Source organism: Lepisosteus platostomus, chromosome 27 (assembly GCF_059453375.1).
Source record: "Lepisosteus platostomus isolate fLepPlt1 chromosome 27, fLepPlt1.hap1, whole genome shotgun sequence".
In the NCBI taxonomy this organism is placed as follows: Eukaryota; Metazoa; Chordata; class Actinopteri; order Semionotiformes; family Lepisosteidae; genus Lepisosteus; species Lepisosteus platostomus.
Window position 1 is genome coordinate 7,547,899 of NC_142637.1, and position 27,893 is coordinate 7,575,791.

Consider the following 27,893-nt stretch of genomic DNA (forward strand, 5'->3'; position numbering starts at 1 on the left):
TATGTCCTGACCCGTAATGACTTTTTAAAAGCCAACCTTACGTCTTTTCAGGCCAAATCCATCTAGCTTATGGATCCCATTACAGGAGATTCCTCAGAGGAAGCATACGTGTCAACACACATGGTCGCCGCATGTGCTGTCCTCCTCTTCCTAATGCTTGGCTGCTGGGCTTCCCGGCCTCTCGGGCGGCAGGATAAGGATTCGGCTTGCATTCCGCCCGGATTTCCAGCGGCCGGACACCACAGTGACAGCGATAGACGTGCCTGTTCAGTTTTGAAAGGACGAAAAGGAGGGGAGGAGGTGGGGGATGGACAGAGAGGGAGAGGAGAGGAAAACGAAAGAGACAAAGACAGAGGCAGACCGTGAGCATGGAGATCTCGGCAGGCCAACTCAGACATAACCCGGAGCGCCGAGAGGAACATTTTGAAAATGACACGCCTGCGCTGATAGAGCTGTGTCTTGTACGCACCTTGTATGTCTAAGTCACTGCATGTAGTCCGCTTTATGCATCCTGTTCCACACATTTCTCAAAACAGAGCTGAGGAAACTAAGCCTGCACAGAAACACAGGGCATTTATTCAGCCAGCACAGTGGGGAGGGGGGTTAGCACCTGGCAGTCTTGGAAGTGAAAAGTAGCCCATCGGCATCTCTTCAGGTAACCTGACGCACCTGACAGCTCTGTCCTGTGCCTAGCGAGTAACCATCACCATTTTGCGCCTTAGGAAAACCCCCCCTGCTCTCTTCTTCCCCCACTCGGAGGCCGACACCTTCCCTTTGCCAGGGCAGGGAGGGGGCAGCAGAATTAGCTTCTGACCCGTGATCCGAGAGAGCAGCTCAGAATCCGAACCCCAGAGAGCTGCCGGCCCGGGGTTTCTCCCCGCCCAGGGGTCACTGGAGCGCGTTGGTATGTGCGTGCTCAGGCTTACCCCCAAAAAACGCCAGCAGGACTGCGGTTAAAGGCCTGTGTGAGCTCCTGCTGTCTCCCCCCCCCGCCCCGTGCCTCTCTAACCCAGCCAGGCAGGTCCCTGTCGCCGCGAGGTGCGGAGGCAGCATTGTGATAGGAATAGATGTTCTTCACAGCGAGACCTGCGAAAGCCATTAGGCGTCTGCTTAATGCGGATTATTAGGCTCTGAGTGGGCTGCATTTCATGTGGCTTCTCTTTCTTTTGTCTGTCACCCTCCGTCTCTCGCTCTGTCTGTTCTCTCCCCCTCTCCTCCTCCTCCTCCTTTTTCCACAGATTCCTCTCCTTTTTTTAACCCAGATCCCCCCCTCCCCCGCCCGTGCCCCCCATTACTAACACTACACCCCCCCTCTTTCTTTATTTCCTCGCTCTCCCTTTTCCTGTAGTTTCCTCTTTCAGGTGTCCTTTTTTCCCTTGCCCTCTCTCTCTCTGCCCACCCCCCTTCTCCGTTCTGTTTTTCTTTCACTTTCTTTTATCTGGGCACACATTCCTCCCCTCCTACACTCAGCGGACTCGCGAAATGAAGCCAAGAGTCTGGGCCCTGTGCCTCTAGGAGCAGAGACACATGCAAGACTGAGCGCAGGGGGGGGACAAAACCCATTTCAATGGGAACGACGAGAGGAGAGCTTTAACCCCTCCTGCGCCGTGCCTAGTCTGCAGTGTGTGTCTGTGTTTGGCTCAGGATCGCGCAGGGCGGTCCCCGTGAAAATCCCATATTAGATCAAACGTTCGGAAGGTGGGGCCGACGGTTGGTTTTCCTCGGCGTGCAGCAGTTCACCCCCTTGACTTGTCCAGCCCCGTAGCTCGCCCCGCCAAGGGAACTCTGGGTAGCAGCGAGCAGCTGGACGAGAGCTGGGGTGACCCGGGTGCCAGCGAGCAACATGACGTCGGTTTCTGGTTGCAGCCCAGGGAGATACCGAGCCCACACATGCCCGATGTGGTTAGTGAAAGCTCCTGTTTTCATCTTGCCGAGCCCACACACTGCTGGCTGTGTAACCGGGACCTGGTATGAGTTTGCTCCTCCAGAAGCTTGCAGAGGAAGTGGCACGGTGCCCTAGGGCTGCTCACACACGCCGGGGCAGACCGGTACCCCCAACACAGCCGGCACCCCCCTTCAATAACTCCGCCCTGCCGACATCGGACCAAGAAGGGAAGGGATTAGAGTGGGGAGTCAGAGGGGCAGACCCCATATGTTTTGATGCTGAATGCTACTGAATGGTACAGGCACTGGGAGCTCTGCATGCCCAGACAGAAAGAGGATCAAGGCTATGAGTTACCCAGCGTCTCTTTCTGTCCATCCCATACTTGATTACGACCTCAGGGGGGCGCTCACGGGACTAAGGACCAAAAGGACCCTTGTGAAGGCAGTGGGAACAAACTCCATGCGGACAGGCCACTCGATCTCAGTGCCTGGATGAGAGGACACCTGGCTACTAAGGTTGCTGCTGGAAAAGGTGCTAGTGAGACCAGTAGGGGGCGCTCTCATCCTGCGGTCTGTGTGGGTCCTAATGCCCCAGTCCAGTGACGGGGACACTATACAGCAGCCATATCACCCAGCAACTCACAACTGGCAGCCCACTGAAGCCCAGCAGGTGTGAGCCTGGTCAGTACCTGGATGGGAGACCTCCTGGGAAAAACTAAGGTTGCTGCTGGAAGAGGTGTTAGTGGGGCCAGCAGGGGGCGCTCACCCTGCAGTCTGTGTGGGTCCTAATGCCCCAGTATAGTGACGGGGACACTATACTGTAAACAGGCGCCGTCCTTCGGATGAGACGTAAAACCGAGGTCCTGACTCACTGTGGTCATTAAAAATCCCAGGGTGTTTCTCGATAAGAGTAGGGGTGTAACCCCAGCATCCTGGCCAAATTTCCCCTTGGCCCTTACCAATCATGGCCTCCTATTAATCGCATCTATGAATTGGCTTCATTACTCTGCTCTCCTCCCCACTGGTAGCTGGTGGGTGGGGAGCGTTCTGGCGCACTATGGCTGCCATCGCATCACCCAGGTGGGGCTGCACACTGGTGGTGGTGGAGGGGATCCCCATTACCTGTAAAGCGGTTTGAGTGGAGTGTCCAGAAAAGCGCTATATAAGTGTAAGCAATCATCATACTGTAAAAAGGCGCTGTTTGGATGAGACTTAAAACCGAGGTCCTGACTCGCAGGGTGTTTCTCGAAAAGAGTAGGGGTGTTACCCCGGTGTCCTGGCCAAATTTCCCCCTGGCCTTTACCCATCATGGCCTCCTAATAATCCCCATCTCTGAACTGGCTTCATCACTCTGCTCTCCTCCCCACTGAGAGCTGGTGTGTGGGGAGCGGACTGGCGCATCATCCAGGTGGGGGTACACACAGGTGGTGGTGGAGGGGATCCCCATTATTGAAAAGCGCTATATAATTGTAAGGACTTATTAGTACGGTGATGTAGGCAGCACACGGAGGCACGCTCATGTAAAATGCCATAGTACACAGCGGAGGAAAAGAGCCGCTGACCTGTGTCGTAGCCCTCCTCTCCTGCGCTGGGGAACAGTGAACCAGCCCGAGGCTGAAGACCTCCTGCTACACGTGACCGCCCTCCCTTACGCTGGGAGTTCGGAAGAATTTCCTGGTGCTTCCAGAGCAAGGCTGCCAAGCGTTCCTTTCAGGAAAAAGTCTCCCCTTGCCAGGTTTCTCTTCTGCAACGTGTGCTTATGTCTCTTTCAGTTCTTGTCACCAAAATTACACGCGTGCGTCGCCGATCGCTCCTGTTTAAATCTCACAACACAAGAACCGGGATAAGTACTTTTGCCTGAAAAGGGGATTTTACTTACTTACAGTGGTGTTTTTATCCCATCTCAATACAATGAAGCCAACAATCACATTAACTAATCCCATCTGGTTAGGCAGCTATTGTGTTAGGAACAGAGCTGCGCCAAAATCTGTCAAAACTACTTTTTTTAAAAAAAAGCTATCTTTGTCTTGTTTTTGTGAGTTAATATGAAGCTTTGCGTTTGTGAGTCACATCCTAATATCAGGGCTTTCATCTTCCTGACTGACGGCTCAGATTTATGGAACATTCCTAATGGAAGCATGACTTTCTCCGATATTTTTTGTCTATCATTTGGTTTTGATTTAAGGGGCTTGAATGTATTTCTGTTCAAATGAACAACCGCTAACAGAGTATAAACGGCCTGTGAGCCCATGTTTCACCTCGCCTGACAAGCTTTGCGACCTTAAAGATGACGTCCTGGCTGCCTTAAAAAAAACGGCATTGTGAAATCCCCGAATCACTGACCTCAGAGGAGTCAAGGGCTGCTGTCCAACAGTTCTGATAACAGTGCTTTAAAAATAGCCAGCCTCTCAAGAGCAGGGAAAGGCTTTCAACTTGTCCAGTTCAGGAAATCGTGACTTTCTTTAATAGGCCATAAAGCTCAAACAGAAACAAAACCAGACACATTCTGGTCCTGCAGTACTGGAGCTATGCGCCCAGCTTAGCCACAAACAACCAAAGCAGTTAAATGAGCTTAATGGCCGCCTCTCACACGCAAGTTTTAAAAGTGCCCTAGAATATGTTCTAATGCAAACATCGTGATTCACAATAAACACACTTATCTCAGTCACCTGGGCCTCAACACATGGCAAATCATAGGCATGAGCCCTGACCTGACTCTAGAGGGCTTCTGCGCTGGGGAGTTTTCCTGGGAATCCCACAGACCCGGGAAAACTGGAAGGCCCTAGTGAGGACATCGGCACAAAGGCACGTGTGGTGAATCCAGGATCCAGAAGGGTAAGGGACAGTGGCTTAGCTCAGGGAGGAGTCAGGAAGGAGGAGGAGAGAGGCATGAGCTATTGAGCACATAAGCCACTGGATATAGACCTGTGTAACATGTCAGGCCAATAAAACAGGATAGAGAAAGAAGTGGAAAAACAGGAGACGAATCGGACTCGACACTGCAATGCCACGTTTCACCCTGTGCTGGTCCCTCCCCTTCAGCCGACACCAGCACTGTGTGTTTAAGGGCTGCCAGCCCGTTTAAAAACGGAGGAGACCCTTCAATTGCAATTACCAGAGCACGTTGGTCCTGTCGTTCGCTGTTTTAAACCCGTTGTCAGAGGCCAGAGAGACCTGAGACCAGCTCTGACCCCCAGCACCAGCAGGACGAACCCCGGGGGCCGCCAGCAGCTGACCGGCATGGCGCCACTGCGGGCAGCAGGCTGAGACGAAGCCGGCTGGGGGTCCCCCCACCATGCTGGCAACAGGCGACTCCTCCGGCAGCCTGGCAGCGAGACGCGCTGCTCTCTCGCCTGCTCGCCGGGGCTGAGCTGCGAGACGGACGCTTCTCAGCTGCTGCGTCCAATCTGGTGGAGACGCTGCCCGGGTGGACCAGATGGGACGACCAGTCTGCAGCTACGCCCTCCTTCTCCTGCTCCGTGGAGCCTTGCAACCAGTCAATGGATGGACGAAGGCTTCTGCAGGTGGGCGGGTTGCCGGGACACGTCGGCGTTTCTTAGGAGGGTGGAAAATAAAACAAGTACGAATCAAGACTAAATCAGGTTCCGGCCGGGCCTGTCATTCAAACTTTAAGCACCCACCTCGTTTCTTCCTTACCTGACTTCAGAGCAATGTATCAATCACTGTATTTGTGATCAATGTATAGTTTTACAACACTGATTACCCAGTTAGTTACTGTTCTTTTAAAAGACAAAAGGTACGGAAAAGTGCAGAATAATCCTGACCCCATTCCCAGGATACACTAACATGCGCTTTGGCCAATATCGTGCACCTGTGAGTCCGTCTCGACACTTGCCGCAAAAGTCCTACAAAGACCATGAATATACAGCGCCCTACGTAGTCTCCAGGTGTTCAACAAAATCGCATTGCATTGAACTTAAGCAGAACCAAAATCTATAAACCAGAGATATCAAGATCAGATCCTGGGAATTCCTAGTGTCTTCTTGGTTTTGTTCCAAAATGAGAAGTCGAATATTTTAAAGCTGAGTATTTTCTGACTTTGACATAAACAGGGTTATTCTTAAGGTCTTTTACAGAATTGCGATTAAGCAATTAAATAATTAGACTACCAGACCTCAAACAAAGAGCTGGAGACACTAGGCCCTCCAGGAACTGAGCTCGTAACCCCTGTTTCATTCACTGGCTGGTGTTGATTAGAGCTGAGCAGGCTGATGCCTGCCCTTCGGTGGTTCTGCCTTAACCCCGCGTGCTCTCCAGATTGAGAAGCTTGACATTTGCAAATCCTGTTCCAATAAAAGGGTTCATTCAAGCACCCCAAAAACATCTGGGCTCCGGAGAGCTTAACAGCAAGAAATTTCCAACGCGGGACCTTTTTCTCTCTTTTCAGGCCACGTTTGCTGCAAACAGTAATTAGTGTTTGGGTTCTTGTCAAGAAAAAATGTGCGCACAACCGAGGCGAGAGGGCTGGTGTTTATGTGGCGGCACACACACAGCACGTTTGAACTTCTTGCAACTCCCTGTAAACATTATCTAGAAAAATATACAGAGGCAGGCCTAGCAAATGCAAGCTAATCAGATACGCTGGGCTTTCGTAAACACTGCCACTGAGCCCTGTCATCCACAGGAAGACAATGGTGGCTTGTCTGTGCAGAGCAAGTGAAAAAAGTGGAATGAGGAACATTCTGAACCAGCTTCAGAGCTGAATATTGCTGCAGAACAGCGTTCCCGCAGCGACTACAGCTTTACAGCAACACCAGAAATACCAGACCCACAGGGGGGAACAACCATAAAAGAGGCAATATTTTGATGGCAAAGTGTTTACTGCAGCTGGTTAATTCTAATCCCCTCCAAGAAAAGAACTATTCTATCATCTCGGTTAAATTCTTGATAAAAGCTGCTTCTGCTACTGCGGGCCATTGAGAAAACCATTTAATTTGAGAACGTTTAAGTCACGAAAAGGTCTGCTATTCGGAAAATAGAAGCAAAATTGCCACTGCTCTAATGAACAAAATCTTTCATGAAAGGTAAAGATACAACAGGACTTCACAGCGACAGGTTGGTGTTTAATCAGAACCTTCATGGGGAAAAATGCTTTAGATACCTCTGGGGGAGCGGGCACAAAATAAAACAAATATAATTTCAACGTGTTCAACCTAAACTTCATATGTGCCAAACGGAGTTGAGGTACTGTTGAGAGCTCTTCACCCAACCCAAAACCTTCAAGGAGAGACAGCACAGAGGGAAGCATTGCCACATCTCACACATTTGTAGCTTGTGAAAAGAGTAGAGTAGCAGAGTAGTGTATTGCCATATGCACATGTATATTGGAATTCTTAGTCACGCTGATCTCTTGGGACATACACAGTACAACAGGCAGCACCACTCCGTGTAGGCAGCACATCACAAACATAATAAATAATAACAGGAACAATAATATCTTGTCCAGTAAACATGTAGTAGTGAGAAAAAACCCATCACAGACCATGCAAAAAGTGAATAGTGCAGATGTGTATCGAGTCTAAGGCCCTGCAGTCAGCTGTTCTTGCTTCAATGGTGCGGTATCGCTTGCCAGAGCACGAGATGCAGGCTTTCCTCAAAAAATTAAAATGGAGTAGGCTCTGTCCCTTCCAACTGGGAGCAATTTTTGCTTGTCTGCAGGTCAGAGAGGACAGCCACCAGCTCTGCAATGCTCAGAGCCGATGTTTGCGCGCTCAATGTTCATCTGCGTGCCTGGCGCGTGCATCCGCCTCTCTCGCGCCCAAGAGGAAGCGTAGCTTCTCCGGATCGTGGGTCACAGCTCTGGCGCGAAGGAACCGTGGAAGTTTTCGGTCCGGCTTTTGCCCAGCAAGGAGTGGGGGGGGCGTCTTGCACTCCATCATTTTGGCCCGAAGCTTTTCCACACAGCTATTAAAGGACCGGCCTGCCGCTCACCAAAGCGCCAAATGGCCAACACGTCCCCCGATCGCAAGCCAGAGTGACTGCTTGCTCTTTTGCGGCTCCATTAATGTTTTGCGTTCTCAAATATCTGAGGTTATTGAGTTTCTAAACCGGCTGGGGTACCGTAGCCAAATCACACAGCTCTTTGCATTATGATACATTTAAAATAAAGAACGAGACAAAACCAAAAACAGTACAGCATGTCAGACCTCATGCAAATAAAAAGGAATCAACATAAATACTTTAACTAGAAAGATCTTCATCAGCCCAGTGATTTTGGTGCAGGCAAGAATAAGTCTTCTAAAGGTTAGTTTGCACACAAATGTCCTCAAAATCTTGTTTGCTTGCGTTTTAACCACAACAGGCGGCAAGCAGAAATTTCAGGTGTTAGAATGGACTGGTATTCCATCAATTGGACTCTTGGTTGACTTAACACCACAGGAAACTCAGACAGGTTCTGAATACAGCATGAAGTAACCTTAATCCCAAATGCCACAGAGTGCACAACTCACTTCAAAACTGTTCAACTTTTAACCATTACACACAGATTGCACACCAGCAAGAAGCAAAAAAAAAAGGGTGTTTTTTTTGCCTATGAACCGATCTTTTCTGTCAAAGTATAGACAGGTCCCACTGTTCTGAAGAGGAAAGAGAGAGACAAAGAGCATTTATTCGGTGAAACTGCAGTATCGAGGAAGCGAAGACACTTCAGGGTTTCGTTACCGGGAGGGAAACAGGTTAGTTTAGCTGAAAGGTTAGAAGAAACTGACAGGTGTGGCTACTGTTCCAGTAAGGGGAGGTGGTCAGTACAGTCGTGCATACACCCTTCAACAGAATTCAAAACACATGAAAATGAGTTTCAAGGGGGTAAACAAAACAGCAGGCGATTTTATTAAGACAAGGCCCTGCGCCGATGCTCTGCCTCTCCCGGTGCGGGAAAGCCACATCACCGTCCGAAATCAACAGATTGTTCTCTTCATCAGCCCAGCCTGGAGAAAGCTCAGGCGTGAGGCGGGAAGCAGCTTAAATCCAGCAAAGATCTGCTTTCTTTCCGAAGCAAGTAAAAGAACAGGCCCAGGAAGATTTGCATTCATGGAGGAGGGGGAAGGGTGGGGGTGGTGGTGGTGGTGGTGGGGGGCGTTATTCGAACAGACTTTCTAACCCTGGAACTGGGAGAGAAAAAAAATACGAGTGGTTTCTCTCCTTTCCCTTTTCAGATTTTTACATTCAGAATCATTTCCTATTCAGCTGGATTTGTAAAAGAAGATCCTACTTGCTAGTCACTAGTGCACAGCATGCCCACCAGTCGGCCTCATTTTCTGATTTTCTTGATCTCAGAGTCCGAGCTTGGCTGGGAGGGGTCTGTACTGGGATTGGAGGCTGCTGCTGTGAGTGGCGTTACTTCGGTTATGAAGTAAAAAAGAAGATCTATTACCTATGATCGTTTTAGATGGAGCTCCGCTACAGAAGCACTTTCGAAGCCAGCGTGATCTCTACCTGCAAGATGTGTGCTGTGCCGTGATTAAACCAGAAAGCATCTCTATGCTCTTGCCCTCTGTGCTTCGATGCGTCGATGCAAGTGGGAAACTCGGAGGTAAAAATGTACATTTTTAAAAAAATAAAAGTTGAAACTAAAGGGAAAAAGTCTTCCAATACACCCTTAATTCCTCTATTTTTTCCTGACTACGAAGCGCAGGATTCTTACTCCAGCCATCTCCTTCTAAGCAGAGGGCACCATGACATGTCGCTGGCCCTGCGCCCCCCCCCAGCCACACAATTCCCTAAATCCCACCTAGCAGGGCGCTTCGGAGCCCCCCCTCCACAGTCTACGAAGACGACAGCCACCAGCGACGAGCTAATCCCGGGACACAGTCACCCCTCGCCGACACCGCGATCCCCAGCAGGGCACGATGCCAAGCGCCCCAGGGGTGCCGGGCAGGGGGAGAAAGAGGGGGCGGCCGCGGTGCCGTCTCCGATGTGGCGCGAGCTCTCCGGCCCAGCGAGGAGCCACAGAGGGGAGCCCTGCCTGGTGGGCAGGCCGGCGGCGGTCTTGGCTGGGAGCGGTGTGCTGGGAGCAGGGACAATGGCTTTCCCATTGTTTGTGTAAGGGAGGGAGGCTGCCCGTGTTGACACAGCTGCCAGGAGGCTGCAGGGGAAGGGAAGGGGATACCCCAGGCCGCAGGTCAGTGGTGCTGCAGTCTGTGGAACAAGAAACTCGACTCCTTCAGGACATGACCGGACGGAGCCGCAGAGAGAGCCGACAGCGGGGGGGGCGGGGCGGGAGCCGTGGATAATCATCCGGAGTGTAAGTTTGATGTCCTGGAATCTCCAGACATCAAGGGCTTAGCACTGAACCCAGCTCCCCTTCATGCAAAAGCACAGAGCTGGCCTCTTTTACAATTCAAACCACAGAACAGGTCTGCTCCCCGCCCCCTCCGCCAGCGAGCAGCGGATTCATGGAAGGGTGTTTTTCCGAAGCGGGCCGAAAAGATCAAGCTATCCAGGGGGGAAGCCTGTGGACCAGCCCACTGATCTCAAGGCCGGCGTTGGCGACGCATCAGAAAAGCCCTCTCGGCCGCACAAGGTGACCACCACCGGCCGCTGCCGGCCTGAGGGGAACCTGGAGTCATTAAAGGAGAAGACGGGGCCGTTACATTTTAGATTCTGTGGCGCACGCGAGGTGAAGACTGTCCAGACAGAAAATACAACCACAGACGAGTTTGTTCTGACAGCACTGCAAGCCAGCAGCCAAATCACCCTGCAGCTCCCAGCCGGCAGCCCCACTGGAGCCCAGCAGGTGTGGGCCTGGCCAGTACCTGGAGGGGAGACTCCTGGGAAAGCTGAGGTTGCTGCTGGAAGAGGTGTTAGTGGGACCAGCAGGGGGCGCTCACCCTGCAGCCTGTGGGACCTAATGCTCCAGTATAGCGATGGGGACACTGTACTGTAAAAAAGGCGCCGTCCTTCAGATGAAACGTAAAACCTGAGTCCTGACTCTCGGTGATCATTAAAAATCCCAGGGCATCTCTCAAAAAGAGTGTTACCCTGGCATCCTGGCCAAATTTCCCCCTGGCCCTTACCAATCATGGCCTCCTAATAATCCCCATCTCTGAACTGGCTCCATCCCTCTGTTAGTGATAGCTGGTGTGTGGGGAGCAGACTGGCGCACTCTGGCTGCTGTTGCATCACCCAGGTGGGGGTGCACACTGGTGGTGGTGGAGGGGATCCCCATTACCTGTAAAGCGCTTTGAGTGGAGCGTCTAGAAAAGCGCTATATAAGTGTAAGCAATTATTATTATTAACATTTAAAATCAAACTTTTAAATCCGCTTTCCAGCCAGCCTAAACTTCCTAGGGTAGACCTCAATCGCAGATGCCCATTTTTTTAAGCTGCTCTGCTGGAGGGCACTTAAAAAAAGTTGCAAGTTCTGTGCCCGGCCGGCTTATCTCGGAGGGCCGGCGCATCTGAGCCGACTCTCACCTCTCGCAGATCTCAGTCGCTCGAGTGTCCCGGGAGGACCTGCCCTGTGCGCACAGCGAGGACGCAGGCGCCCCTTCGAACGCCTGGTGTGCGTTCAGAAGCCACGAGGAGCTGCGCAGACGGCCCCCTGGCACGCTACAGCAGGGGGCGCTCTGCAGCGTGAGGAAGCCAGTGCGTTAAAAGTCTGCAGCCCGGGGGCCGGTGGCAGGCTGTCCTTCCATGTAACCGCAGCTCATTCCCAGGATAAATAACGGCTGCCTATTCCTGACCCTGAACCGACCTGCGTGGGGAGGCAGACCCCCCCCGCGCGCCCGTCACATGTAGCGCAGCCTTGCTCATTTTCCTCCGCTTCAGCGCCTCCCCTCCCTGAACGAGCACGCGAGCACGCTTTGCTGTGTGGTCACGTCGGAAAAACTCTCCCTCCGTCGTGGAAAACGATTTGCCAGCCGCGGAAAAGTCAGCTGGGATATTAAATCCGACCTCCCACCTCTATAACGCTGCCCTTATTGAGGCGAGCTGGTGGAAAAAACCAAAACAACGCCTTACGGCCTGTTGATTTCAATCGGCGGTTCCCCACCTGTTGACCTTAAGCACCTAGCTTGATGAAACAACGCAGTTGATCTCAGAGCGCCTGGGCTCAATTTGTGTTTTCTACGATTTACCTTCTACCCCCAGAAAGAAGATCGTGTGCCCCCCCGCCCCCACATTAAGAAACCACTGATTTAAAGGGTCAGACGTTGCCTGCATTTGCGTTTCAGCTCAAGTGTTCCTCCTGCTCACAGGCCTGAGCAGCTCGTGTCTTGTTCTTGTTTAAAACGAGGAGCGTGCTCTTCCGCTACACTACAGAGCGACAGGGGCAGCAGCTGGGGTCGAATGATAAGTGATCGCTGTTTCGGGAGTGCTGAGGTCTGTTTGGCCGGGAGCTAGCTCACGAGATAACATCGGACATGTTCATTCCAGCTCCCAACAGCTTCAGAGCTGGACCAGATGAGGAGAGCTTTTCCCACAGCCCGCCAGGACCCTCCGCCTACTGAGAGAAGAGGGAAGAGCAGGGAGCTGTGTCAGAGGCTCACCGATCTGAGCAGCTGTGCAGGAAGACAGGAGCCCCTCGTGGCGAAGCCTCTCTCCGGGGGGGACAAGAGAGCTGGACCGAGAGGGAAAGGGGTGCTGGGCAAGAGGGAGAGCAAAAGACAGAAGAGGCCGGAAGGTCTGGAGGCTCGGGTGGAGGGTGAACATCTGGGGGGCGTATTCCAACGGCAAGGAGGAGAAACTAGAGAATAATAACTCTCCACTCTGGACCCTCCACTCAGAGGGCTTTACAGGTCATGGGAATCCCCTCCAGCACCACCAGTGTGCAGCCCCACCTGGATGATGCGCCAGTCCGCTCCCCACACACCAGCTCTCAGTGGGGAGGAGAGCAGAGTGATGAAGCCAGTTCAGAGATGGGGATTATTAGGAGGACATGACTGGTAAGGGCCAAAGGGAAATTTGGCCAGGACACCGGGGTTACACCCCTACTATTTTTGAGAAACACCCTGGAATTTTTATGACCACAGAGTCAGGACCTCAGTTTTAAGTCTCACCCGGAGGACGGCGCCTGTTTACAGTATAGTGTCCCCTGCTGTCCTCACTAACTCCTCTTCCAGCAGCAGCCTCAGCTTTCCCAGGAGTCTCCCATCCAGCTACTGACCAGGCTCACACCTGCTGGGCTCCAGTGAGCAGCAGATGCTGACTATTTGCTGACATTGCTAACTAGAGAACTTGAGATACTGCTGTTCGGTGCAATGCAGGTTTCTGGAGTTAAAGATTTTTTTAGTTTTCTTTAAGGCTCACTTGCTGCTTATCATCCCAGTGTGACAATGTTAGAGATACTACTATAGAAACGAGTGGCCATGCGGTTAGGGCTCTGTACTACACCTCCACATTGTGGACAGTCCAACCCCTAATTTTGTGGTCAGCTAAATAAACGCCAAGCCAAAACTGTTCAAGCCCCCTTTCGCTGGTCTAGTTGTTGGGCTTGAGTCCCGGATTCGTTGCAAAAAAGTCTTTTTTTTTTTTAAGAAACCAGAATTACCAGCAGACTAACATTACTAGAAACACCTGGACAAGTCCTGGGACTCAAAATCGCCGCCGGCCAGTTGCCCAGGTGAGTTGCCGAAGACCTCTGAACTCCCCCCAAAACTGCAGGGGTAGAAGTTTGTTTTTTTATCCCCTTCCCCCCCCCCCCACGTCCTCAGAAGACATGTAACGACATGTAATGTGACCCCACAGGCCAAGAATGGGAACTTTTTTGTCCCCTCCCATGCCTACAGGGGGGCTGCTTGGGAGGATAGAAAGTTTCCCGATTGAAGTTTGTGTTTTCCCAGGGTGAAAACCACCCGCAGAGCTGGGAGCACAGAGACGTTCTGAGGCCAGCAGGGCCCTTTGGGCATCGGAGCCGGAGCACCAGGAGTTGTTAAGTCGGCACAGGCTGCAGGCGGTATGGGGGAGAGGAGGAGGGGGGGGGCTGTTTGTTTGGGGATGGAGGGGTTGTGGGGGAGATCGCTAGGAGCCTTTGCTGGCTAGGCCTCCTCTCTGCGTCACCTCTGAAGAATTTCTGCAGCCCAACCAACCCCTCCGGCTGCCAAAGGAGCTGCAGACAATTCCTCCTCGCGCTCCTTTCTTCCCAAACGTTCCAGTGCAGCACAGCGTTTATGGATGTTTCAAGAGGGCCAACACATCAGCGCTCCCTTTTCCTGAGCGCCAAAGTCCTCCTTTTTTAACGAGGACGGATTTTTTATTTTGGCCCCGCAGCCACAAAAAAAATACCCCCCTTTTCTTGGCACCTGTGTACAGCTTTTAAATCTGGAAAGTTCAGTTCAGTTTATTTGTCATGTGCACCAGTGCAGCGAAAAGCGGATTTGCACGTCTGCTTCCACACAAAGACATTAAGGAAACACCAAAAACACAAACACAGAACAGCAGCAGCAGCAGCAACAAGTTAAATAACGCACAACTTAAAACACATATCAGTATGAGTCAGTGGTAGGGGTAGAGGTCAGTAATCTGACTGCTTGAAGGAAGAAACTGTCTCTGAATCTGGAAGTTCGTGTCTTTATGCTCCTGATGTTGTTATAATCATCGGCTGATTATAACGCTGACCAGAGGGCAGGGGGAGAAAAGTGAGGAACCAGGATGACTGGTATCCTGAGGGATACCCAGCACTCCCTCCCTCTGCTGCTCTCCTCTCCCCTCGACACTGTGGCCCGGCCCGGCCCGGCCCAGCGGTACCACTCACCCAGCAGGAACCTCCTCTGCCAACAGTCCTCCTGCTGGTTGCTGCTCCCTCCCTGGGTCACTGGAGGGGCAAGAGCTATGTACACATCCAGGGAACCAAATAATGATAAATCCTCACACTTATATAGCGCTTTTCTGGACACTCCTCTCAAAGCGCTGTACAGGTCATGGGGATCCCCTCCACCATCACCAGTGTGCAGCCCCACCTGGATGATGCACCAGTCCGCTCCCCACACACCAGCTCTCAGTGGGGAGGAGAGCAGAGTGATGAAGCCAGTTCAGAGATGGGGATTATTAGGAGGCCATGATGGGTAAAGGTCAGGGGGAAATTTGGCCAGAACACCCCTACTCTTTTTGAGAAACACCCTGGAATCTGTAATGACCACAGAGAACGAGGATCTCGTTTTTTTGGCTCATCCAAAGTTCGGCGGCTTTTATACAGTCTAGTGTCCCGGTCACTATACTAGGGCATTAGGATCCACACAGACGGCAGGGTGAGCGCCCCCTACAGGCCCCACTAACACCTGGTGGAGGTGGTGGAGGGGATCCCCATTACCTGTAAAGTGCTTGGAGTGGAGTGTCCAGAAAAGCGCTATATAAGTGTAAGCAATTATGATAATTATTATTATTACCTCTTCCCAGGAGTCTCCCATCCAGGTACTGACCAGGCTTACACCTGCTGAGCTTCAGTGGGGCTGTCAGTGGTGAGCTGCAGGGTGATATGGCTGCTGGCTATATGATAAGAATTAACCAGATCTGGAGGCTTATTTTGTAGTGTGTACAAAGGCATTGACTAAAATAGCTGGAAGAGCAGGGTACTGTGGTCACAGTGCCTGAAAAGTGCTTGCATTTCACTGTGGTCTATTTGCAGCTTCACTCTGCGAGCGCACAGCGGCTCTAAGCAAAATCCCCCGAAGACACAAGAACGAAAACGGCAGCTTTCTTCAGAGCCTCTCCTACAGGGGTCCCAGTCCTCAACAGCCATTACGCTGTGACAGGGTTTCCAAACTAACCAGCCCATCGGCTGATTAAAAACAACAAAAGACACCTCAAACACTTGGAGTTAACTTCAGCAGGACACCAATAGCTGAGTCTGGAGGGAGTGTCGAATATTAAAGTCACGAAAAAAAGTGCGATTTGGAGTTTTTCGTGCCATGATGATCGTTCACATTTCTTATTGTTGGATATGGTACCACGTAATAATTTTTCTTTTCCCTTCAAAAATTGAACATAGAACACAAAATGAGTGCTAGCTTTACTTATAAATAAACAAGTGTGCCTGGAGCTTGTAGGTGAAAACAACCACCAGAACGTCACCCCATTTTCTTCTCTACAACTTGCTCAGCTGCCAAGAGTGGCACGATCCCACCTTGTAAACATTTACAGAATAGAGTGGACCACAGCATGACAGTGGACACAGTACAAAAAAGACTACCTACCTTTCTCTTCTGAGATTTCACAAACTTCAAGTCCCCTTCAGGCAATAAGCCAGGACAAGTTGTGGTGTATTCCTACCTCTCTGACCAATATCTTATCAGGAACCAAGTTCACAACACCAAACAGCTTTTGTGGTTCAGTACTTAAGCTTTTGATCCTGCAACATGAGAAACAAGAAATGCTACCGAGTTATTTAAGTGTCTCACTGTGTTCGTTTATTGTTTTAAATACAGGGGCAACGGCGGATGGCAAATATGCAGTCCAGTTCATCTCGGATCACCCTGCAATGAAACGAGGGCTCCCACTCGGAGATCAGACTCTTTTGCCTGTCCCATTTCAGATTTGAAGAGCATTAAAAAAAATCTTGTACAAAAAAAAAACAGAAGACAAACTGGTCTAACACACCGTGCACAGTCCAGAAAACCTCAGCAAATCTGGCCTTTAACTTAGTCTCGTACTAACGCCTGCGGTGGCACTGAGGGGGTGTCAGGTGTGTAAAGCCCAGGCCGGGCTGACATTCTCTCGTTCGTGCTCAGGTCCTGTAAAAGCACTGCGAACTGAGGCTTGAAATAGGTTGCCAGGGCAACCTCATAACCTGACCTACGCACAGAACGCCTACACAACGAGCACTGTTGTTTTTAGCTGCTTTTATTTTGGACGCTTCGAGGGGAGGGAGGTGTCCACATGAGCGTGCGAGCGAGCATGTTGTGCGCACGAGAAAGGAAAGGCAGAGAAAACACGAGCGTGCTTAGCTTAGCGCGAGAGCACGGGTGGGGGGGGGGGGGGGGGGAGGGCAGAGGAAGACTGAGGTCGAACGAGCACACACCTCTGCCCGGCGTCTGTATTTCTCTGGGTTCAAGAGCCACTCGGAGCAGTTGGTCGGAGCAGAAGGCGGAGGGTCAGGGGGTACGTACACCCTGCATTCCCAACTGCGTTCACATGTGCGCGTCTACTGTCACATGGGCCTGTTTTCCTGGCTGGTGCTGTCGGTATTCAGGCTCGAGATTTTTTTTTTTTTAAACCGGACGAGGACAAAACCGAACGTGCAAAAGCACGGCCATGCACGCGAGCACACGCGCACACGCGCACGCCGATGCACCACAAATATTCCCCCCCACCCTTGGCTCCTCTGGAGTTACCCCCTCCCACGTCTCTTAGTGTTACTCTCCCATCCTCGTGTGGAAGAGGTTCTGAAGAAGCAGCAGCAGAGAACTTCATGGGAACAGGGGTGTGTGAGGGGCTGAGCGCTTGTTTGCCCTCTCAGCAGGTTCTTTATTAACGAAACGTCGCGTTTTGGGTTCTGTCTTCTTGAACGACCTATTTTTCCCCAGAGTGAGGGAGGCCCCTATGCAGAGGACAAACCTCTGGGGGGGGGTCAGAGACCAGGGTTTGGAGATGTCAGCTTTCGAAGGTGGTTCGAGTATCTGACTGGTTCTCTAGCTGACTTTCCACCCATCCAGCAACTACAGCTGCTTCCTGGGGCTGTTCTAGGGCGAGAGCGGGCACCCTTAACCTTGCCCTCAAGGATCTGAAGGGTTCTGGGTAATCTGCTCCTTGTGTCTTTGATTAGTAAGGTATGGATGGTGCTGTCAATCAGCGGATGTATGTAAATCAAATGGGAGGAGTTGGGCATCGTGGGCTGTCCCGGTGTTGAAGCCCCAATGGCAAGATGCAGGAAATTATTTTTAAAAACCATCAGTACCGCCAACTGCCTTGGGCTGCACTCGCTCGACGTTGGCGTTTTTCACTGGGCTCCGGACCCCCGCGACCTCAGATGGAGGAGCCCGTGGAAGTGGGGGGGGGCCGACTCCCCAAGAACTGCTCGCCTTCGAGCGCGTCCCCGGCAAGCAGCCCCATACAGGAGGAGGTTCGGCGCCGCCGGGACACACCACCATCCTGGACAAGCGCGGGACGACTCTTGAACCTCGACGAGACAGGGGAGAAGAAACCCCCACCCAGCCAGCCCAACACTCCCAACCTGCCCGGGGCCGGTCAGGGCGTCTGCACTTGGCGACCTCCGAGAGAGCTCACGCCAACTGGAGGACCGGGGTTCGAGTCCGCAGGTGTCCCTGCAGCACAGAGAGAGGTCGGGGCCCTGGTTGGCCGAGGCCTGTCCTATCCCAGCAGGCCACACTGTAGGGACGCGCTCCTGCCCCACGTTCATTCCAGTGAAGCATTTCGCTCCCACCCGTAAAGGCCATCCCATAAAACCCCTGTTACAGCGGACCCTGCGGTAACGGAAATCGGTTCAAACCGATTCCATTTGAAGCGAAGCTTCAAGTCCGCAAAACAGCCCAGGCAGATTTTTTTTTCCTGGTCTGTAGCTGTTACCTCACCTGCAACTGGTTAAAACATTCAGAATACACCGATACCAGTATACACAGCTATATAGTAGAGGTCATTTGTTTCCTACGAATAAATTATACCTGGAGCTTTTAACCCGCCCCCCCACAAACACACACACACACCCCATTCAAACCGAACAAGACAACACCCCCACCCCCCAAAATCCTAATTTACACCCAGCGAAAGCCGCGACAAAGGATAGAACAGTTAGAAGAGGGTTAGAATGGACAAAAAAAGGGGGGGGGGGAGGAGGAATGAGGATTGTGGAGCTCTAAAAATAAAGGAGTCGCTGTTTAGAAAAAAAAAGAGGAAAAAATGTTGCAGGGCTTAAAATAGCTGTCCAAACAAAGGCGTGAATGAGCGCCGCGCTTTCAGAAGGAGCCCTTTCATTCCGCGCGGCTCCCTCGCTTCCCCTCGGCGTTGCTAGGCGACGTCACTCACGCTGCCCGCGGGCTCCAGGTACTTGACACCGGCGGCCGAGCCGAGAGAGAGAACGCGAGCCCGGGCCCGGGCCCGAGCCCGAGCCGCCTCTTTTCACACCGGCGATTTGAATTTAAAAATAACGGACGTGGCGGGGTGGCGAGGGGGGGTTTGTGAAGAAAGACAAAAACGTTTTTTTTAAAAATCCCCCCCAACACACACCATTCAGAATTCAAAGGAGGAGGGAATTATACCAGGCCTAATAATAATGATAATTAGCAATTTTTTTGTAAGTGTGTGTGTGTGGGGGGGAGAACAAATCCTTTTAAGTAAAAATAGTGCTCATTAAAGCGAGTTTTGAATGGGATTATAAAAGGAACGACTGTCCCCCGCACTTTCGGGTTATTTATTGATCTGTTTCTTTATTCTTTTTTTTTTTGGCTGCTGTGGTCCATTAACAGACAAAAATCAGCCTCCTGTTGGGTTTTTTTTCTCCCCATGATCAAATGAGCCATTAACAGGAGGTTGCTAGATGAAAATGAGATGCACAGGTGCAGTCTGGAATTTATTTCCATTCGTTAAGTATATTTTTTAACTGGTTTTATTTTTTTGGAAAATCACCTATACCTATCCCACATATTTAGAATGAGACGCGCAGTACTGAAATATTTGACTGGAGGGGTTTCTACAACTTTCATCTCACAGGCCTTGCGAATACGTTCCCCGAAAGACATCCGTGGTGGTACCTGGATTATCAAAAGTTCCCAAGGCAAAAGGGCAGAATTCGGCGTTCAGAATGACTTTTGCTCCGTTTTCAGAGATGATTTTACTGAATTTGGTAGCTCTGGTGCAGGCGAGGCGAAGAGAACCACAGATGAGAGATATAAACACAGGGAGGGAGAGAAGAGAGGGGTTCAGTGGTGTAACAGCCCAGGAGCCAGGAGCCCTGAGGGCAGAGGTCAGACCTGAGCCACTGCTAACAGCACCACCCCTCTGTAAAGATAAGCAACTGCATGAAACCTGCCACTTACAGGCACAGAGGAGTATTTTGCCTTAATTTATCCTAAATGTATTTGTTAATACCTCATTTAATACCAGTTCTCGGGTATCTCCTCCCCATCATGAACTCTGTAGCCTTTGTAGACTTGAAACCACCACCAGAAAAATATATAGACACACGTTCCCACTGTCCAGGTGTTTGTAGACGCAGACTTCCGTGAAAGCCCACAAAGTCTGAGTCACCCCAGCCTACACTATCAACCCCTAATTCCCCATCCCCCTCCATCCCAGAGTCTCCGACCCCCCCCCCCCCGCCCCCTTCCCCACCAAAGTCTTGTTCAAACAACACCATGCTTCACTGCCTGGGCCATAGATTATAGGGCTGGGGTCAGAGGTCAAGCCCCAGGGTAAGCCTGCTTCCTTTTCATCTCCAGCAGGAGAGCAGGGTGGAGGGGGAGTGCCGAGGGGACTGAGGAGGGCTTGAGAGGCCAGCTCGCTAATGCAAACAAGTCAAGGTGGACCAAACAGACTCCCTTTTGCTCATCCATGTACACAACACCAATATGTGTCACCCATGGGCACTACAAGGTATTAGCACCTTCATTCAAGTTCTTGTATCACATGTTTAACACTGGGTGATTTCTCAGTGCTTTAGGCAACGAGTCCAAAACTGTTGCCAAAGCCAGGCGTTTTTGATGCCCTTTCTTAAAAGTGACTGCTAAGTTTCCCAACGGTGTTTTTTTTTTCCCAACTCCATGAAGAAAGGAACCGTCTGAACAGAAGTGCGACAGAGATTTGGCTGCAGCTCATCGGGGAAACTCGAGGCGATAACTAGCGATTTTGTTTTTTGCCTTCCTTAACGACGACCATGTGCTTGTAAACCCTTCCAGATTGCCGCTTATTCCTGGGAAGGGCTGCCAGATTCTATCTGGGAAGCACAGGGTGCAAAACTGGGACGACGCTCTGGACAGAAAGGTAGACGGACGACTAGGTGCGGACCGCGCGCACACACGGCGAGTATTCAGAGAGCCAGAGTGTTTGGGTGTTGCCAAACCGCTCATCACCTGCTGCTTGCTCCTCAGCGTGCCGAGAGGCAGGGATGGGGCGTGCAAGCATCTCAAATGGAAAAAGGAAGCGAACGCTGAAACTTTCAGCGCCGATGCACTGAAATGTAAAATCTGGACACCGACAGCTGAAAACAGCACCTTGCTGCTGCTCTTCCCCTACGGTAGCTTTGCACGCCCACCCAGCAGGCTCACGAACACCGTGTTTTACTTTCAAAAGTAGACCAGCAGCCATCTCACCCTGCAGCTCCCAGCTGGCAGCCCCACTGGAGCCCAGCAGGTGTGAGCCTGGCCAGTACCTGGAGGGGAGACTCCTGGGAAGAGGTGTTAGTGGGGCCAGCAGGGGGCGCTCACCCTGCGGTCCATGTGGGTCCTAATGCCTCAGTATAGTGACGGGGGACACTATACTGTAAACAGGTCCTGACTGTCTGTAGTTATTAAAAATCTCAGGGCATTTCTTGAAAAGTGTAGGGGTGTTACCCCAGTGTCCTGACCAAATTTCCCCCTGGCCTTTACCCATCATGGCCTCCTAATAATCCCCATCTCTGAACTGGCTTCATCACTCTGCTCTCCTCCCCACTGAGAGCTGGTGTGTGGGGAATGGACTGGTGCATCATCCAAGTGGGGCTGCACACTGGTGGTGCTGGAGGGGATCCCCATGACCTGTAAAGCTCTTTGAGTGGAGTGTCCAGAAAAGTGCTATATAAGAGTAAGCAATTATCATTATTATTATTAAAAGTAAAACACAGCAGGGCAGTCAACGTACCCCACTCCCTCGTGCGTTGTGCCTGGAAGGGGAGCTCAGCTGGGCCTCAGGTCCTCACGCCCAGACGTGACCAGCCCGGCTCTCGGTGGGTCCTTGTAAATAGGGCCTGACGTTCACGGCAGATAGGAGGTGCGATTTCCCCAGCAGACGAGAAATGGGAAACAGGCCCGCCTGCCTGCCTGCCTGCCTGCCTGCCTGCCCCCGCCCACAGCGCTAACCTACGCTCCGGGTTGTAAACACAGGGGCTCGGGTCACGGTGGGGGGGGGGGCGCTGGGAGGCCCGACGCAGGGAAAGTGTGATTCACAGATCTGCTGCAGCGCCGACGCTAGTGTGCCTCGCACGTGTCTCCCAGGAGGTTTGCTTATTAAGGAGTTTGGTATTTATCCCACTAGGCTATACATGTTAGGTTCCCTTGTGATTTTTGTTTAAAAACGGGAAACTGGTATATATGACTACACATCTGCTGGATGAAGCTAACCAACAGCCACAACATTCCCAGGATCCTCCCTTTTTAAGGTAGCATGTCCTGGTGTTCTCACAGATTTTGATGCTGGATGAACCTCACTCTTTTTCTCCCAGTTTTTGAGGTATTGCTCCATTTTTAGACCTGCACTGTGAAAGCCCAGTGCAAATGCCCAGCGGAAATGAGGCACAAGCTGGGAGCAGGTGAGGCCCTCTCACGGCGACCTCTGACCCTTGCCCACACGTGGCTGTAACCTCGTGCCAGGCCTCGTGCAAGCAGCTACGAATAACCGTTGGTAAACCCAGGCTACTCCACCCTCTCGCTCCCAAGACATCCCCAAATCTACGACTTAGGCACAAGATCAAGTCATACTGACACAGTCATACCGTATCAAAACTGGAAAATCCCGAATCCTGAAACGCGGCGCTGAAAGGCCTGCCCGCTCTTGGTGGGGGCCTGTCCTCTCCCTCAGCGAGCAGCAGCTGCAGGGCGCACTCTTCAACCCAGGCTCGACTCCGTTTTTGGAATTTTGGGGAAACCCCCGCTCGCAAAAAGTGCTCTGGAACGTCAAAAGAATGACATATCAGCGGTCCTTTGGTCAATCAGGACGGACAACTTCGTGAGGAGAAAGAGCCGCCAAGAGCCTGGCTTCTGGAGAAACAAGAAACGCATCGTTTCATTAAAAACACAGGAGATGAGCGTCTGTGGCGCCCAGTTCAGGCGCAACAACCCCCAAACACTTTGCAGAGACGCACCTGTGCCTTCTCGTCCTAGGGGTGTCGCGTTACCTGAATTCTTGAGAATTCCCCCGGCAGACGATGCTGAGGACTCTTGCAGGAGCTTGTGCAGGACGAATCGCCTTTGAACCCCCCCACCTCCCCACCCAACACCCTTGGCCCTTTTCCCAAAAACCGCATCCGATTATCCCGCGTGCTTTGAGGCAGGACAGATCCGCAAATGCATCTTCTCCGGATAACGACGGCTTCGGATACACAAAACCGCGAGATCAGACGCGCACGGGGGGCGGCGGAGTGGGGAAGAGGGTTTTTTTTTTTATTTTGACTGGCCCCGCAGCCAGTAATTGGTAGGCAGCCTGCGTGTTAATAAGCGGCTCTCTGGCAGGCACTAACACGAGGCTTGTTTGTTGGTGCACTGCAGTTAAGCGCGTGCAGGCACGATCTACCCCCCTCCTCTTCCTGCACGGAGGAAAAGCAGGAACACTGCAGGCACGCGGGATCACCAGACCCCCCCCGCACAACTCCCCCAGAGCTCAGCTGGGCGACCCAAGAGACACCCGGACCGAGAAAATGGTGTTGGAGGTGTGTATGTATGTGTGTGTGTGGGGGGGGTATCCTACAAATAAACAGACGTCTTTTGTTCTCTCCTTTTAAACACAACATGACTGGTTTACATCAGGCCAGCCTGCTAGACTGAGGTACAAGCACGTTCACATGCCTATCAAGACAACACACCGCTGCAGAACCACAGGAACCGAGGACCTTCCCCAACAAGAACAAGGGATCTAAAACCCCATCGCTGGGTTTTTCATCTCAGGCCATGGTCGAGTTTTGTTCTTTCGAATTTTTCGGACGGGGGGGGCGGCTAGGGAAAGTGACAGAGATTGATGCGGATGGTTAGGGCGAGGGTTTGTGTGGTCTGACAGGAGCAAATAAACCAGACGGGCGTACGGCAAAAAAAAAAAGGAAAAGTTGAGTGGAGTGTACAGAGGCCCAGGCCGGTACATAAAAGGGCTTTGGGTTTTAAAAACCGGCCTCCAGGAAATAAGTCAGGCCAACCAACTGGGGAAATTGTTAGAAAACTAAAATAAACTACCTGCATGACTGAATTCGTGAGGAATTTACTGCCCACTGCCGACTAAACGGGTTGGTATTCAAGCAGGCGCAGAAAAATAATAGATAGATACTAACCTTGAACAAACCAGAGGGGTAACAAAGACGCAGGAGCTCATTGGGACAATTACAAAAAAAATTGTCTGGACCGGACCAATTTGTAGCCAAATCCCCCGTTTTCTAAGAACCCCAGCTGGTTGATCTGGAAGATCCTGCAGGATTCAGGACCCTTGAAGACCTCCCCTAATGTAAGCAATGTAATGGGGACTCCCCTCCACACCCACCAGTGTGCAGCCCCACCTGGATGATGCGCCAGTCCGCTCCCCACACACCAGCTCTCAGTGGGGAGGAGAGCAGAGTGATGAAGCCAGTTCAGAGATGGGGATTATTAGGAGGTCATGATGGGTAAAGCCCAGGGGGAAATTTGGCCAGGACACTAGAGGTAACATCCCTACTCTTTTCCAAGAAACACCCTGGGATTTTTAATGACCACAGAGAATTTGGACCTCGTTTTTATGTCTCATCCGAAGGCCAGTGTCTTTTTTTCCCCCCCGTCACTATACTGGGGCATTAAGACCCGCACGGACCGCAGGGTAAGCACCCCCTACTGGTCCTACTAACACCTCTTCCAGCTGTAACCATAGTTTTTCCCAGGAGTCTCCCATCCAGGCTCACACCTGCTGGGCTCACGTTCGTTGCCAGTTGTGAGTTGCAGGGTGATATGGCTGCTGGCTATATAATATACTGCTCTCCTGTGTATCACGCAAATTCAAAGTCAATGTAGGTGAGAAAGGCTGGAATAATGAGTCACTATGATTATTTTTTTACTTTTTCTCGACAAAAAAAGAAGTTACCAGCCCCCACTACCTACTGGTTGCTTTTTGATGCGTATTAAAAAGAGAGGCACTCCCTTTGCTTCTAAAACGCAGGCCAGATTCCTGAGAAGCGGCTGAAAAAAATGAGACGTGCCTCTGGCAACTGCTGGCACGAGCAGCAGGCATCCCAGCAAGCCCTGAAAAGTCACGCCACACTGTGAAAACGGAGGCGGCGAAGGAGAGGGAAGGGAACGAGGCCGCAGACGTTGCGCTGTGCCGCCCAGGCGTCAATTGGCCTGCACCGTCCCCTCGATGGGCCCCCCGGACAGAGACGACGGGGCGATGGAGGGGGAACCGGCAACCTCCCAGCAACGGCCACAGGCGCAGATCCTGAGCCACAGTCCCACCGCTCCACCCGATAACAGACTGATAACGGCCAGCGTCTGCGTGACCCAGAGGACACAGGACACGGCTCTGGCCGTCATCAGTCTGTTATCGGGCGGAGCGGTGTCTCTGTGGCTCAGGATCTGCGCCTGTGGCCGTGGCTGGGAGGTTGCCGGTTCAAATCCCACGGCCGGCAGAGGAATCCTACTCCGTTGGGCCCCTGAGCAAGGCCCTTCACCTCCAACTGCTCCAGTATAAATGGCTGACCCTGCGCTCTGACCCCCAGCTTCTCTCCCTGTCTGTGTGTCTCATGGAGAGCAAGCTGGGGTCTGCGAAAAGAAATTCCTGATACAAGAAATTGTATTGAGAAGGACAGAAAGAGTGAAGGGGGAGGGGAGTAAAAAAAAGGAGAGGGGATCTCCTTGACAGCCTTCCTCCTCAGTGAATCACCTGGCCCTGAACAGCTGCAGGCAATTAGCTCTCTGCATGTAAGGCCTTTTAGCAGAAGAGTGTCAGGTGACCTTATACCTGGCAGGGATACGTGCATCAGCCTCCACTGCTTTTACCTAGAGTGTCCTACCCTCCCCCCTTCCATCAGCTCACAGCAGAGCCTCTCTCCCAGACATCTCACACCTGCCTCCCTCACACTCCGGGATTTCAGGCTCGAGGACGCGTGGGCTCCTGAAGAAGTGCCTCAGAAGACGCGTGGGCACGGAATCAGACCTCACACTTCACATCCCCCCCGGCTCCGCCACGAGCCGCCGCCGCCGCCGCCGCCGCGCGATCACGCATCTGCGAATCGGCAAGCTCCGGGCCTCGGCACAGTCACGACAGCCCCTCTCTCGCTCGCTCAGCTGGGTACAGAGGGGGACCCCTCCGCTAACACCACCACCACCTCCTCGCTCCACAGATGCGGTGTGGGTTCCCCCAGTAACGGAAGGGAAACCCGGTTTTCTCCCGGGACGAACTCCCAACCCCCCTGGGTCTGAAACACTCCTTTCCTTGAAGGTCTCAAAGGGAGAACCCATGACCACTATTTAGAAATGCACAGCAGGTCAGAAGCATTTAGGGATCTGGGGCTCTTATTAGCATTATAAACCACTTATTTAATATCCTTATATTATTATATTATCAGAACGAGCAAGAGCACTACAGCACTACACCTAATTCATTACCTAATACTCATGGGTTGTACAAAAAGGCATTAGAGATTCGTCCAGATGACCCCTGCAAAACAGCCTTTAAGAGGAGTTTTTTTCAGAGTTTTGTCATCTTATGTTGCAGAAGAGCAAAAAAACTAAATGAGTCCCCTTACTCCACTCCACTGTCCAAAGGTGGGATATTCTTGTGCCACAGAATCAGGAAAGACGGGACAAAAAGGGAAGCAGATAAGGATGAAGAAGAGGAAGCAGAAGCATCTAGTTAAGGTTCTGTTCCTCATAATCGCTCAATCACCTCCTGCGAGAGGTAATTGGATCAGAAACCTTACTCACTTCTCTACACACACGGACAGAGAGGAAGATTTACAGCGTCCTGTGATAGTAACACCAGCACACACACACACACCGCCAGTGGTATAAACCCTGCATGTGCATCTGCACCAGGCACACAAGGCCAAGCTACAGTGTTCTGCCATATGCCTGTGCCACGACTGCCTTGGGATTTCAGCTCAGCGTCAAGGCTGGTCTTTTTAAAGGGGAACTGCAGCACTATTTGTGCACTTCCAGTTAGAAAGAATTGGCACTGATGAGTGCATTTCAGAGCACAATGAAAGTAAAAAGTACACAGTAACTTTAAAAATCTCCAATTTACTTGGCAAAACAGACTAAATTTCCAGGTGTGCACAGCGCCATGTTCTACATTTTAGAACAAGCCAACAAAACATCTGGGGATGTGTGCAGCCCTATTACATTGTAAACCAGCAGGCTAGTGAATACATCTCTCGTAACGCAATAGAAATACTGCTCTCGACTTCGGGACGGTTTTGCTGATCCGCTCGTCCATCACATTACATTAGTCATTACAGGGACTAGTGAGCAGGAAGGGCAGCATCACGTCACAATTAGCACAAACTCTCGCTCTCCCCCCCCCCCTCGTGGTGAGACCAGGGGTTGGCGACACCATGGGGACCATGGGAACTTCGACAAAGTTTATGACTTCGGGCTTTACTTGAAATTTGCAGATTTATTTTAGCACGGAGAGTTAATAACCGGCAAGAGAAATTGGGACAGCAGCTTCCATTTAAAATGAGAGGGCTCTGTACAATCCAGTTAGCACATATTTTGTGGGGCACAGGTCACGGATAACTCGTCAGTCCTCGCTTTTAATGCCACCTGAAACCCCCAAACCCAACAGCTGGTTTTGAAGCCATGTGACCCCCCCTTGCAACCAGGAGGATCCTTTGCAAAGAGGAGGTTCACAGCCTTTCAGGGAAAAAATAAAGAGGAGAACAGGTTCAGTCCTAGAGAAGGCATCCGATGAAGCCAGTGCACAGTGATGCCAGTTAGTGGCACACGCGCACGCGCACACGCACACACACACACACACGAGGAAAGACACTGATCAGACTCCCTCCCTCGGAACTGAAGGGGGTGGGACGATGGCGTTAAGTAACTGTGTTTACCGGGAACAGCTCTGGAAGAGAGTCGAGCAGATCCGAGCTCCGCGCCAGTACGAGCGATCATCAGCAAAACAGGCAGAGCCCCGCGGAACTGCACCCCCTCGCCAACGCACCGCCACCGAGGCATCCTGCT

General features: G+C 51.7%; 1 long non-coding RNA gene across 3 annotated transcripts in view; it reads right to left on the reverse strand.

Annotated features, from left to right (window-relative positions):
* The window catches only part of LOC148639217 (uncharacterized), a 48,914-nt gene that overhangs the window by 14,171 nt on the left and 6,850 nt on the right, over nucleotides 1-27,893 (reverse strand). The window contains exons 1-4 of one of the 3 annotated variants that reach the window (XR_015930774.1): nucleotides 15,228-21,386; nucleotides 14,597-14,656; nucleotides 5,000-5,439; nucleotides 121-263 (exon numbers count right to left, since the gene is read on the reverse strand). This is a non-coding gene — a long non-coding RNA (uncharacterized LOC148639217). Of the gene's footprint in view, nucleotides 1-120; nucleotides 264-4,999; nucleotides 5,440-14,596; nucleotides 21,387-27,893 lie in introns of those variants that run through there. The other 2 variants (XR_015930773.1, XR_015930772.1) reach the window with 2 other exon arrangements.